This window comes from Pseudorasbora parva, chromosome 1 (assembly GCF_024679245.1).
Source record: "Pseudorasbora parva isolate DD20220531a chromosome 1, ASM2467924v1, whole genome shotgun sequence".
Taxonomy (NCBI): domain Eukaryota; kingdom Metazoa; phylum Chordata; class Actinopteri; order Cypriniformes; family Gobionidae; genus Pseudorasbora; species Pseudorasbora parva.
This window is the reverse complement of record NC_090172.1, coordinates 53,181,773-53,193,653: the sequence shown is the minus strand read 5'-3', so window position 1 is coordinate 53,193,653 and position 11,881 is coordinate 53,181,773. Positions and strand designations below refer to the sequence as shown.

Sequence of the window (11,881 nt, the reverse complement as noted above, 5' to 3'; positions counted from 1 at the left end):
CCCATGGCTGTCACGAATGCGTTCCGTGCAGCTCAGCGTGACATCGAGAGAAGAGTCTTTTCTTTCACTGTTTCCTTATTTATCTAACACCAGAACTCATGGGGAGAGAGAATGGTGGCCTGGGGCTTTCTGAAGACACTGCAGACAGTTCATTGAGGATCATGAAGCTCATTATTCAGAGACCCTTGAACTTCCATTCACAACACACACAAGCAGTGCATCACAATGCATATGCAAATAATGTGTTTTGGAAATATTATTTGTTTTCAAAGGGTTAATAGGGTCAGATGTAGGCTATCTACTGTATCACATTAAACTTTTTCATCTCGACTGGCTTGTTAGACTGTCATTGTCCCGGTGCGAAGAGCTGATGGATATTTTGGATGATTTGATCAACTTTTTGATGCTAAAGACCCCCAATACAAGCCTGTTGACAAATATAAAGGCAGATTTATATTTTGATATGTAAAAATCCATACAGGAAAATATTACATATTAAAATAAATATTTGGATATTGCATTGTCAAGTAACCAAATTATGAGAATAAAAAAATATTCAATAATAGCATTGATGTCTTGATTTCTGTCCTTAGAAAGGAGCATGAAATAATTGCATTTGGTGAAAAAATATTTTCTAAAATATATTTTATTAATATGAACATTTTGGTGGCCCTTTAATGCATTTTTTGTAATAAATAAATAAATAAATTAAATTGAATCCCCCATATTTCATTACAAATATCCAAATATATAGGCTAGTTTGAAATCCCTGGTTTAGAAAAAGGCAACATTATGAACGTTGACATAATGCTTATATAATACCATATTCGTAATTGTACTGTTTGTTTCGTCAATATATGATCGACTATTTCTCACATATGGCTTAAAGGGATAGTTCACACAAAAATTATTTTGTCATAATTTTCTGACCCTCACGAATTTCTTTTTTCTGTTGACCACAAACGATTATTTTGAAGAATATGGGTAACCAGATAGTACATCCGCGCATTGTAGAAACTCATGTATGTTTGGAACAAGATATTGGGTGAGTAAATTACAGAATACATTTTTTTGATTGAAATATCCCTTTAAAATGAAATATTCTTGCGTGTTTGAAATGCAATTTACTTACCAATAGGGGGCGGCACAAACTAAACACCTGACAACTTTTTGAAAAAAATATTATTTTTTAACATGAATCTAGATTGTTAGTACATGAGACAATGATGTATATATCAGTAATAGTCTTAATTTAACCTGCATTAAACTCCTGAAATATCTCTAGTACAGACGCACATCTGATAGTTGGTTTTATTCACGGAGAGATTAAAAGGGCGTGGTTAAGACGGCTCGGAGTTTTTTTTAATTATTTAAGGTGCGATGGGTCGAAATAATATTAGTTATATTTAATCTCTTTACCATGTATTTTCAATTCAATGTGTATAAATGTTTTCCAGTCTCATTACTCGTGCGTAAATTGTTATCAGGACCGTTGCTGACGTGTGTTGTCACCTGATACCCGATCATTTCTTCAGCGCTGGTCAAGATGGACCAATCATATTCGTTCGTGATTACACAAAAGTGTGTATTTTTGTGACAATTATATAAAGATTACGGAAGCGGGTTTATGTTTATTTGCCAGGTGATATTCCTTATAAACAGCAGATTTAAACGATTAAACGTTTAGTGTACCAACGTTTATAGTAAAGAAAAAAACAACCCTCAAAATTCAATGCGTCCCAATGGTGGATTCGGATTTCTGGGCCACCACTTGGAAGAAGTAAAAAAAAACTGATAGGAAAGTATTTTACTCATCAACATTTACCTCCCACTGACTGGTTAAAGATAAACTTGTTTCCTCAACGAGTGTCATGAAACATGGATTTTATCTGACCTGTTTCCAGTTTATTCGTAACCTCATGCGTCCATAAGGGAAGCTACGACGTGTTTAATTGGAGGTAAGTGGTTTATTTCATACGTTCTTGGTGAAATATAGAGGTGTGTGAATGTGCTTGACAACTTTTGTTTAGTTATTAGCAATATCTAAAACTTACATTTGAAGGAAGTTAGTTGTTAGCTTGTTTTCATTATTATTAAATGACTATCCACTCTATTATGATTTACTTCAGAATTTAGGGTGTTGTGCAAGTTCAACATTTTATCAGTTTTTCAAATTTATTTTTATCTTTAGCATCAAACTGATACAATGTTGAACTTGCACAACGCCCTAAATTCTGAAGTAAATCATAATACAATATAAGTTTTAAACAAATGCTCTCAGTGTAACAAAAACATCTAGCGAGAAGCCTATCTATATTTATTCATTAATTTGTTTATTTATTAAGCTCATGTATTGTAATATCATAATCAGTGTTGGGGAGTAACTAGTTAAATGTAACTAGACCACGTATTTCCAACACTGCATATGATTGCTGTAACTGGAGCTTAAAATGTTTCATTCAAGTCAAACAGCTAATGTACTTAATGTTAAACCTTCTCCTTTAGATTATAGTAGTTTCTCAATCTCTAGTGGCTTGGCCAATTGATCAGTTGTATCAATTAGTTGTGTTTGTTCTGTTTAGTGTTTCTTGTCATGGTTTCCTCTTTCAGTTTTTCCAATGTGACATCAGTAAGGCATTGCAGGTAAATATTGACCCATAAAAAGGGGTACCATTCCCTCAGGGGGTAAAGCAGCAGGAACAAATAGCAATAACGGCAGGTTTTGAGAGCATCAGGTAGGAAAACATTAACCAGACGGCACATCGAACAGCATTGGTGGCCTCGGTTACTCAAGTGCTCTTGGAAACAGACACCTGAGCCACAGCCTCCTCGTCGTCCTCCCCCACTCATGACATCACACACCTCTTATCTGCTGCCAAACACAAAGCCGCATTTAGCTCACAGTAATCAGCGCTGTGACCTAACCTGCCATGCACTGGAGGTGCGTGAAGATTCAGGTGTACTTTTTGCTATGTTTGATTCACGTAATATGCTGAAATAATGGATCTATGAGCTCTGCTGGACTCAGCTTGGAGTTCTAAAGACCTGAGGTAAGATGTCATCCAAGGAGTTTATTCAAATGTGAGGAGAAATGGATACAAAATATAAGTATTAAAAACCTGTGACATGAGTTCTGAGCCAGTGAAAGAGATGTGTGACTTGCAGCAGACAGGTTTAGAAGATGAATTTAGTATTTCTTTTAAATGTGTTTTTCAGTGGTTTAACTGTTTTAGGTTTTTAGCTGATCTTTAAAGTTATGTCATACTGTCATATGTCACGTGAAGTGCAAAGAATTACCAATAGGAGGGAGCCAAAAGACTAGAACTACTTTGTTTCGGGTCATTTTTTGAAAGAAGTGTCTTCCATACTCACAAATGCTAAATTAATTTGATCAAAAATAATGTGAAAATATTGTGAAATATTTTTACAATATAAAATAATTTTCTGCTTAGATATATTATAAAATGTAATTTATTACTGAGATGGCACACTTTTTTTCATTCACATCATTACTCCAGGCTTCAGTGTCATGAACCTTCAGAAATAATTCAAATAATATGATGAGGGTACTGTTTGATCAATAGAAAGGTCAAAAGAACAGCTTTTTTATATACATTTTTTGCAATCATTTTTGATTAATTTAACGCATTATTGCGAAATATAGGATAGCAAACGAAAAAAACATTTTTTTAATTTAAATTCTGTCATTAATTACCCGTGAGACTCATTCATTTTCGGAACACAAACAAAGACCTTATCGATGAAATCTTTCTCATATTCACATTAGGGGTGTCCCCGACTAAGAATTTACACATTCAAATCAGAATGGTTGAATCTTTCTATGGTCGACTGATAGTCGTGTAGTCATGTGTAATACAAATATATAAAAGAACATTTTGATAAATAAACCTAAAAAAATACCTGCCTAGAGAGGAAAAAAACACTTTCGTTTACATGCACGTTCTTAAGCCGGATATTTATGCCTAAAGGGGGCCGCAGCAGACGCAAAGCTCAGCAGCACGTCTCGAGTTTCTCACACCGGATGCGCACATTATTTACATGCAAGCTCAATTTTGAATCGACTTCTGACAGAAGAACTGCACGAAGGGTGTATCTTGTAGGGATGGGACGATACACTTAAACTCACGGTACGATGCACCTCGATATGCCAGGGTTACGATACGATACGTCACGATACGATATAAAAAAAAAAAGTCTTTCCAAATCTGTGATTTTTTTTTTTTTTTTTTTTTTTTTTTTTTTTTTACCACCAAAGTAATGTACTATAACAAAAGGTAGGATTTTTCTCTTTTTTTGTATTTTGGTTCTATGTTGTTTAAAAAAAAGGAGAATTTTTTGAAGTCCGCGACCACATCTTAAACAGGGGTGCCAATAATTGTGGAGGGCACTGTAGGGATGTCAATCGATTAAAATATTGAATAGCGATTAACTGCATGATTGTCATGAGTTAACTCGCGATTAATCGCAATTTAATCGCACCTTTTTAGCAATTGTAAATGTATCTTAAATTAAGTTTAAATTAAGTTTTTAATATTCTAATCAACATAGGTATGGACAAATATGCATGCTTTATGCAAATGTACATTTATTATTAGTGAAACCATACTTGTTCAATAATAATCATTACAGCATGAAGACTAGACATATCAAAGGTCATAGATATGTTTGTCTAAGAAATTGTTCATGTCTCTTAAGCCTAAACTTAAAAATAATGAGTAAGTAGTGATTTCTCTCATTTTAACAATATAAAGGGAGTTTTTAAACTGGCAGTTTAATTCAGAACAGGGAAAAGTTCGTATGAAAAATTGTTAATGTGTACCAGTGAGCAAACCAGAACCACACCATACCTGGAGGTCCATATTACACGAGGAGGAATATAGTGCGGCCCCTTTAAGAGATCCGCATTCCCTATTGAACTGCCGGTATTTTGCTTGTGCGCGCTGAACTGGGCCGTGATTCACGTGGACAGTGTGAAGAACACGGAAGACTCGGGAGCGCGCTTGTTCAGGAAAGTAACCTGTGCATTAGTTTTAGCCGATTGTAATGTATTTAGCTCAATAAAACAGGTGTACTGTAAGGGGTTATGGTGTTAATGATTTACCTCAGACATGAGCGAGAGTGAGCTGCAGTGCATCGCGCTCAGACTGCAGAGAATGTGCTCAGTGAAAAAACACTTTTCTTTCTGGAGTCTTATTAAAGTTAAACAGAAAATATGGTAGCTTATGTAATTAGGCAAAAACTGCATTTTTGGTTTAGAATATTAATGCTAATGTCAACCCTTTTCTTTCCCTATTAATGTTTGCTGTTGCATCCTTTGCGTCTGACTGCTCTCACTTTTTCCAACTATGCCTCAGATCAAACAGAAAATGCGCGCTGCGTTGTTATAATACACTAGGGCAATTCCATGCAAAGGTCATCTTTACGATGAAAAAAAAAAGTTGGTCACACACAAACAGATTTATTCTTAAAATGTTTACTTGGATCTATACTTTATTGTATGCAACCATTCTCATTGAATTGTTTAGGTATTTGTTGTTTATTCCACCATAAATAAGGTGTGCACCAATGCAAGAAGAGTTTTTGAAATATCTGTGTTTTAGTGTTATCAAGAAAAGGAAATATATAGACTCAATGTTTCAGCAAAAGTTTATTATTTGGCAATTTCCTGATTAACAAGGGGATGATTATGCACTGTGTTCAATTAGCATGATTTAACAGTAAAGTTCTATGAATTTATAAGCCTCTTATTAAATGTGTCGTTGAGTTCCAGGGCCATGTAACATCCATAACGTTTTAGAGGATAAGTTTATGCTACATATACAGTGTTGATGAAAAAATGTCCAGCATTTCTGTGCAATGTTAACTTATATAAATGTATCATGTGATGAACATTTCATGCTCTTTTATTACTTGTAAACTTTTTAATTTTGCGTTATGGATGTGACGTTACATATAAAGAAAATTCTAAAATCAAACCCACATGTGATATAAATGTGTTTTCCTGTAGCATGGCAGTGATAAACATATTTCTCCTCTGTGTTTCAGTGAATTGTAACATAGCCTTAGGTTATTAGGCTATAAGTACAATCATAAGTAAATGTTAGCAAAACAAATGGTCACTTTCTGAATGACGTGATAAATAAATTCGATTAAATTCGATGTATGTGTATATATTATATATACACTGTAAAAAATTATTTAGAAAAAAAGTTGCCTGGTTGCCTTACAATTTTGAGTTCATTGAAATTAAAATTTTGAGTTAATACAATGAACATTTTTTGAGATTCGACAACCTTTATTAAAAGATTATTAAAAGATTTTGTAAGCATATTGGGTAATTATGTGTGTGTTATTTCTGATGATGCAGTGAAACATGGCAAATTGTGCTATTTTCATAATTTATCACATTTTTTATGTGGTTCAGATAAAATAATGTTTTGAGTTTCTATTTATTAAACTAATTTCCTTCATTGTATCAACTCAAGTTTTTAATTTCAATGAACTCAATTTTAAGGCAACCAGGTTACTTACTTTTTTAAGTTAAACCAACAAAAAACACCACAAATTTTTAACAGTGTAGGGCTGGGTATTTTTAGGAATTTCACAATTCGATTCGATATCGATTTATTAGCTTCGATATCGATTGATTAATAAGTAAATACACAAGTAAGTACCTGAGTATATTTTTTAATAATGTGTGCAGTATTATCAATGTGTAAGAACAAATTGACCCCAGCATTTTTCCTGTCATAGTTTATTTAGCAGAATAAATTGTACAATATTGTACATGTGTTGAATACAAACCACACCTGTTACAAACAGGTGCTTTATTAGCACCTCTAAAGTGCATGTAACTGTAAGTAGTAGAAAGTATTTTTCTTTCTTCCTATACATTCAAGTTATGAAAGAAATGTAAACAGAAGCACAAAATGTGCATATTCATAAAACAAAGTGGATTGATATTATAACATTACAACATTACACAGATTCGAAAGTAATTAACTGTATAGTGAAGTGAAGCTGTTGTCTGTCCACTTAAGCCATTCAAATGTATTGAGAGCGGTGGTTTGTTTTACAACTATTGAAAGTGCAGTGATCTACGTGACTGCGCGCGTTGCCACGATATGAAAGCATGTCGCCAACACGGCCGGTGTTGATTCTGTGGCGCAATAACACTGAACAACTGAGCAGCTGAACCAAAATGAGCCCAAACGTCGGCTTTTAACGTTAATCTTGGAACATACTTTGCAAGAACAAAGAAATTTGTTTGTTTTCTCGAGGTGGCAAGAACAAGAACAAAGTTCGTTCTGGCAGTAGTACATTCATACTTCACGAGAAAAGCAGGTGCCGATCATCTGCGTTTCTCCGCATTAACCACGCCCACTTTAAATGTCTGACCAATCACACAATAGTTCTCGGACAACCGCAAGAAAAAAGTTCTGCTCAGGCAATGTGTCGAGAACAAGCTGCGAGAACTCCCAAACAAGGGCTGAGAACAACATGACATCATTTTGTTCTCATAGCCCTGGGAGCGAGAACTTTTTTCTCTGTTCTTGCGTAGTATGTTGCAGCCTTTAGTGGTGCAGGCTTGAACGGAGTGCAACTGCTATTTTGGTAAAGCACGTCTTGTTTACAGCGCTGAACGCTCTCACTAGAGTGTTGCCCACAGCGCCGCCACTGGCCGGTGGGCTGAATCGATTCATAGGATTTGATTAATCGATATTGAATTGAGAAACAAATAATTGCAATGCATTGATGAATCGATATTTTTACCCAGCCCTAATATATATATATATATATATATATATATATATATATATATATATATATATATATATATATATATATATATATATATATATATATATATATATATATTAGTCATTTTATTGTCAGGATATTTACATGTTGATTAAGACCCATCTTACCTGAGACAATGAAAGAATGGGCTATTTCAACTAAATCAGGTCAGGCTACTTCATATGAGTCATTGATATAACTAGATTGCTATTAAATTAACATTTAGAGTAATTTTATGTGTCGACAAATGTGCCATGATGGTTTGTTCGTTGATTTTCCAAACAGATTCTATGTGTATTTCAGACTCGTCACATCCATAACAGGGTTTTGTCACATCCATAACGTTGTTTTTTCTCATGATACACTTCAAAAATTTTATTTACATTTTAAACATTGATATTTTTATTTTCAAATAAGACCCCTTCCTCATGTGGATAGCAATATTTATACATTAGATTTAAAAGTTCACAGACTTTTAAGAAAATCGAACAGTACACTGAAAACACTGTCATTTCCTGTCACATCCATAACGCACAACTATTTTCCTTTTTTGGGGGGTCTTAAATATAATTTAGAAAATAATATTTTTGCTGTCAATTCCCCAGATAGGGTGCTCTGAGAATATGCATTGCCAATATAAATATTGTAAGAAATAGATTTTTACTGAGACATTTCAGTTGTCATTATGAGTTCAAATGTCACATCCATAACGCTGGAATTGCCCACTAAATTATTTATATACTACGCAAATCATGCAGCAGTGCCGTCTATCTTTATTTTGCGATCCATTTTTTTCGACCTCGATGCGTTTCGTCACGTTTTGTATCGCGAAATTTTGTCAAACGATATTTCGTCCCATCCCTAGTATCTTGTAGCACAGTGAAAATGTACATTGACGATTTGAGGGAAATGGAATATAAATTTAATACAAAGTGTTGAAGTGGCGCGGCAGGATTTTAAACAACTTCCTGAGTCGCTGCGGACAGGTGCCGATGCCGAATGCGGCCACCGGTGTTTTAAAGGCGCGGCGCTTCTCTTCGGGTCCGGTGCGAAGCTCAGCGCCCTTAAAGGGGTCGCACACCAGACGTGAAGCTCAGCACCGTGCCACGTCTTTAAAATATTGAGCACCCCATATTGCCAAAATGGTATGATCCTCGTTTCATTACACCCCCGAAGATTCAACTGTGAGATTGGCGGTCGAATCCGGTTCCGCATAACGATACATCAAATCTTCGACTATTCAGGGTCACCCCTAATTCACATATAAACATTCATTACATTTAAATTTACATTTATGCATTTGGCAGACTCTTTTATCCAAAGCGACTTACATTGCATTCAAGGTACACATTTTACATTTTTGTCAATTCTTGCTTTCCCTGGGAATCGAACCCATGACCTTGGCGTTGCTAGCGCCATGCTCTACTGTTTGAGCTCATTAACTCACACATCAGTTGTGGTAAATGGAAGCTCTACCATTCTCGTGTTATACAGCACGTTTTACCTTCTGCAAGAACCAGTGAGGTTAATTCTTGTGTTACGCAGCACTGAGGTTTCACAAGAACCAATGAGGTTCATTCTCGTGTGTTTTGCAGCATGTTTGAGCTTCAGCAAGAACCAATGAGGTTTGTTCTCGTATGTCAAGCAGGTTAGGTTGAGCTTCTGTTTATGTTCTCTGATCAATGTTAATATGTGAATAAATGCCTAAATTAAATCTCTTTAGAAAATGTGGGCTAAATTAGTTTTACTAATTTTTATCTCTTTTTATAATTATTACTAGTTTTATCTCTTTGTGAACTTTTTGAAGTGTTAAAGTGGTAGTTGCGTAGCTGTCAATGGAGGGAAAGAATGGTGTCAGATTTCATAAAAAAAGATCTTGATTTGTGTTCCGAAGATGAATAAAAGTTTTGCGGGTTTGGAATGACGGGTGAGTAATGACAGAAACAGGGGCGTTGTTGGGCACAGGCCCGCCCACTATGATGATAGGCCCCGCAGTTTATTATACAAATATAATAATATTTGTTAAATAACAGTTGTTTAAATTATTTTAACGTAATTACAAACTTATTATAACATCTCAAATAATGAAATAAATAAAATGTTTTTACAGTGTTTTTTTGCGAAATGCTTGATGAGTTTGATTGACAGCTGTGTTAGGCAATTGTCAGGCTGTCTCATGTGTGACGCGGCTCGCGCCTCTGACTTCATGAAGTGTGTTTACCTATTCACTTTGTTTATAGTTTGCAGTTGTGTGATAGAGAAACAGTAGTCATGAAAAATTGCATAAAAAAGAAGAAAAAAATCGCATTACCGCGGGAGAGAACCCATCCAGGGCCGCAAGTAACGTTGAGACTTTTCAATTCCAGGCGCATGTTAATTCTGTAATGCCGGGAACACGCCATCATTTTTTATCAGATAGTGTAGGGGGGTAAGGTGCGCGGCACTATGTTTTGACACAATTCAACCTGCGGTTCGAATCCGCCTTTTACCGAACTCAATGTACTTTTTTTCCTCATCAGATCGGAAATGTTTATTTTCAATAAAAATTAAGAACATGTTTGAAAATTGGAAATAAAGTGTCTAACGTTTGTTGTAACCGCTGCTCATGTTATGTTTTGTATGTGGACAGATACTATTTTGTAGCTGGCCCCTCACCCCCCTCGCGTGAAAGTGCCCAGGTACGACCAAAAATAAAATTCTGCCTACGCCACTGGACAGAAATTTTATTTTTGGGTGAACTTACCCTTTAAAAAGACGTACTGGTCCCAAACTTTTGAACCATAGTGTTTGAGGAATAATAATGGTACTTGTCTGGAGATCTAATTCAAACAGGTAGTTTTCAGTGGTTAATTGAGTGGTTAAATTTTTTTTTTAGAGATAAATATACTGCGGTTTTCCAGTGCTTGGATAGTATGGTCTTGGATAGAATGATGGCCCTCACGCTTTGAAGTGTCAGTCATTGTTGCTATGGAAATTCAAACAAAGCAAGTAGTTAAACATCAAGCTCCACCTCCACACCTTTCAGTTCTGACCCTCCCCCAAAACACACATAAAGGCTTACACACTCACTCAAGCATTACTACCGCAGCTCTCTGGAGAATTATAAAGACTATAAACAGTTACGAATTCAGAGCTGCTTTTGAACTGCAATACATCAGGAACCCCTTCAAAATGTGCATTGATCAGAAGGTGTGGTCTTTTCAGGTCAGAGTAATAAAACAAGCTTTGTTTCAAATGACATGTAATAACATCGGTTGTTTCCACACCCAAAAGGACAATTTATACTTTTGCATTCATGACTCAGGTTTATTGTTGTTGGCATATGATATTGACAAATCTTCGATTATTTTTCTTTTGATTTAGTTCAGCTGTATTTATTTCAATGTGTATAAAGACTGATCTTGCTAAGACTTTTCTAACAGGCTTGCCTGCCAGTACTGTCATGATCAGGTGTCAGTAAGGGACACTAGTATCACATGTCACTATTGAGTGCTGCCGTTCCATGTGCTTGAACACTGTCACGCCACAACAAAAACAGTCGTGTTAACCTGATGTCGTACAGTCAAAATAATTCAAAATTCAAAAGTTTTTGCTTACCCAATCGGCAAGGGACCTCATTGAACTAGGTCATTCTAAATGATGCCTAAAACCCACAAAGGTATATATCATACCCACGTTCTAAGCCTATTTATTTGGCTATTTATGCTCTGGGTTAACTCTGGTCAACATTTCACATTATGGTAACCTATGTAATCTCACAACACTTTACAAATGCACAGTGAATAGTCTCATGTAGCCAGATCTTCAGACTGACGACAAGGTCTGGACTCCATAGCAGCTTTCACTGGCCAGATGCCTTCTTGACATGTAAATCAACTAATCACAGTTTGTTTTGTTCCGCGTCATGTTTAGAGGTGGGAAAATGTAACATTGTCCCTACAATAACAGACTGGTGTGTAAAACTCTTGGACGTATTTTAAAGAGTCTGTGCCAGTGTTGTCAAAAGTGCCGACTTTGGTACCAAGTCGGTACTGGAATTTAAAACATGTAACCCCTTGGG

The 11,881-nt window shown here is 35.6% G+C and overlaps 1 protein-coding gene across 2 annotated transcripts in view; it reads left to right on the top strand.

The window, feature by feature from the left end:
• The first annotated feature begins 1,685 nt into the window (after positions 1 to 1,685).
• si:dkey-172h23.2 (uncharacterized protein LOC393772 homolog) overlaps positions 1,686 to 11,881 on the top strand; it is a 43,334-nt gene continuing 33,138 nt past the window's right edge. The window contains exon 1 of one of the 2 annotated variants that reach the window (XM_067445186.1): positions 1,686 to 1,958. The gene's annotated coding sequence lies outside the window, so the exon portion shown is untranslated. Of the gene's footprint in view, positions 1,959 to 2,901; positions 3,051 to 11,881 lie in introns of those variants that run through there. The other variant, XM_067445187.1, reaches the window with a different exon arrangement.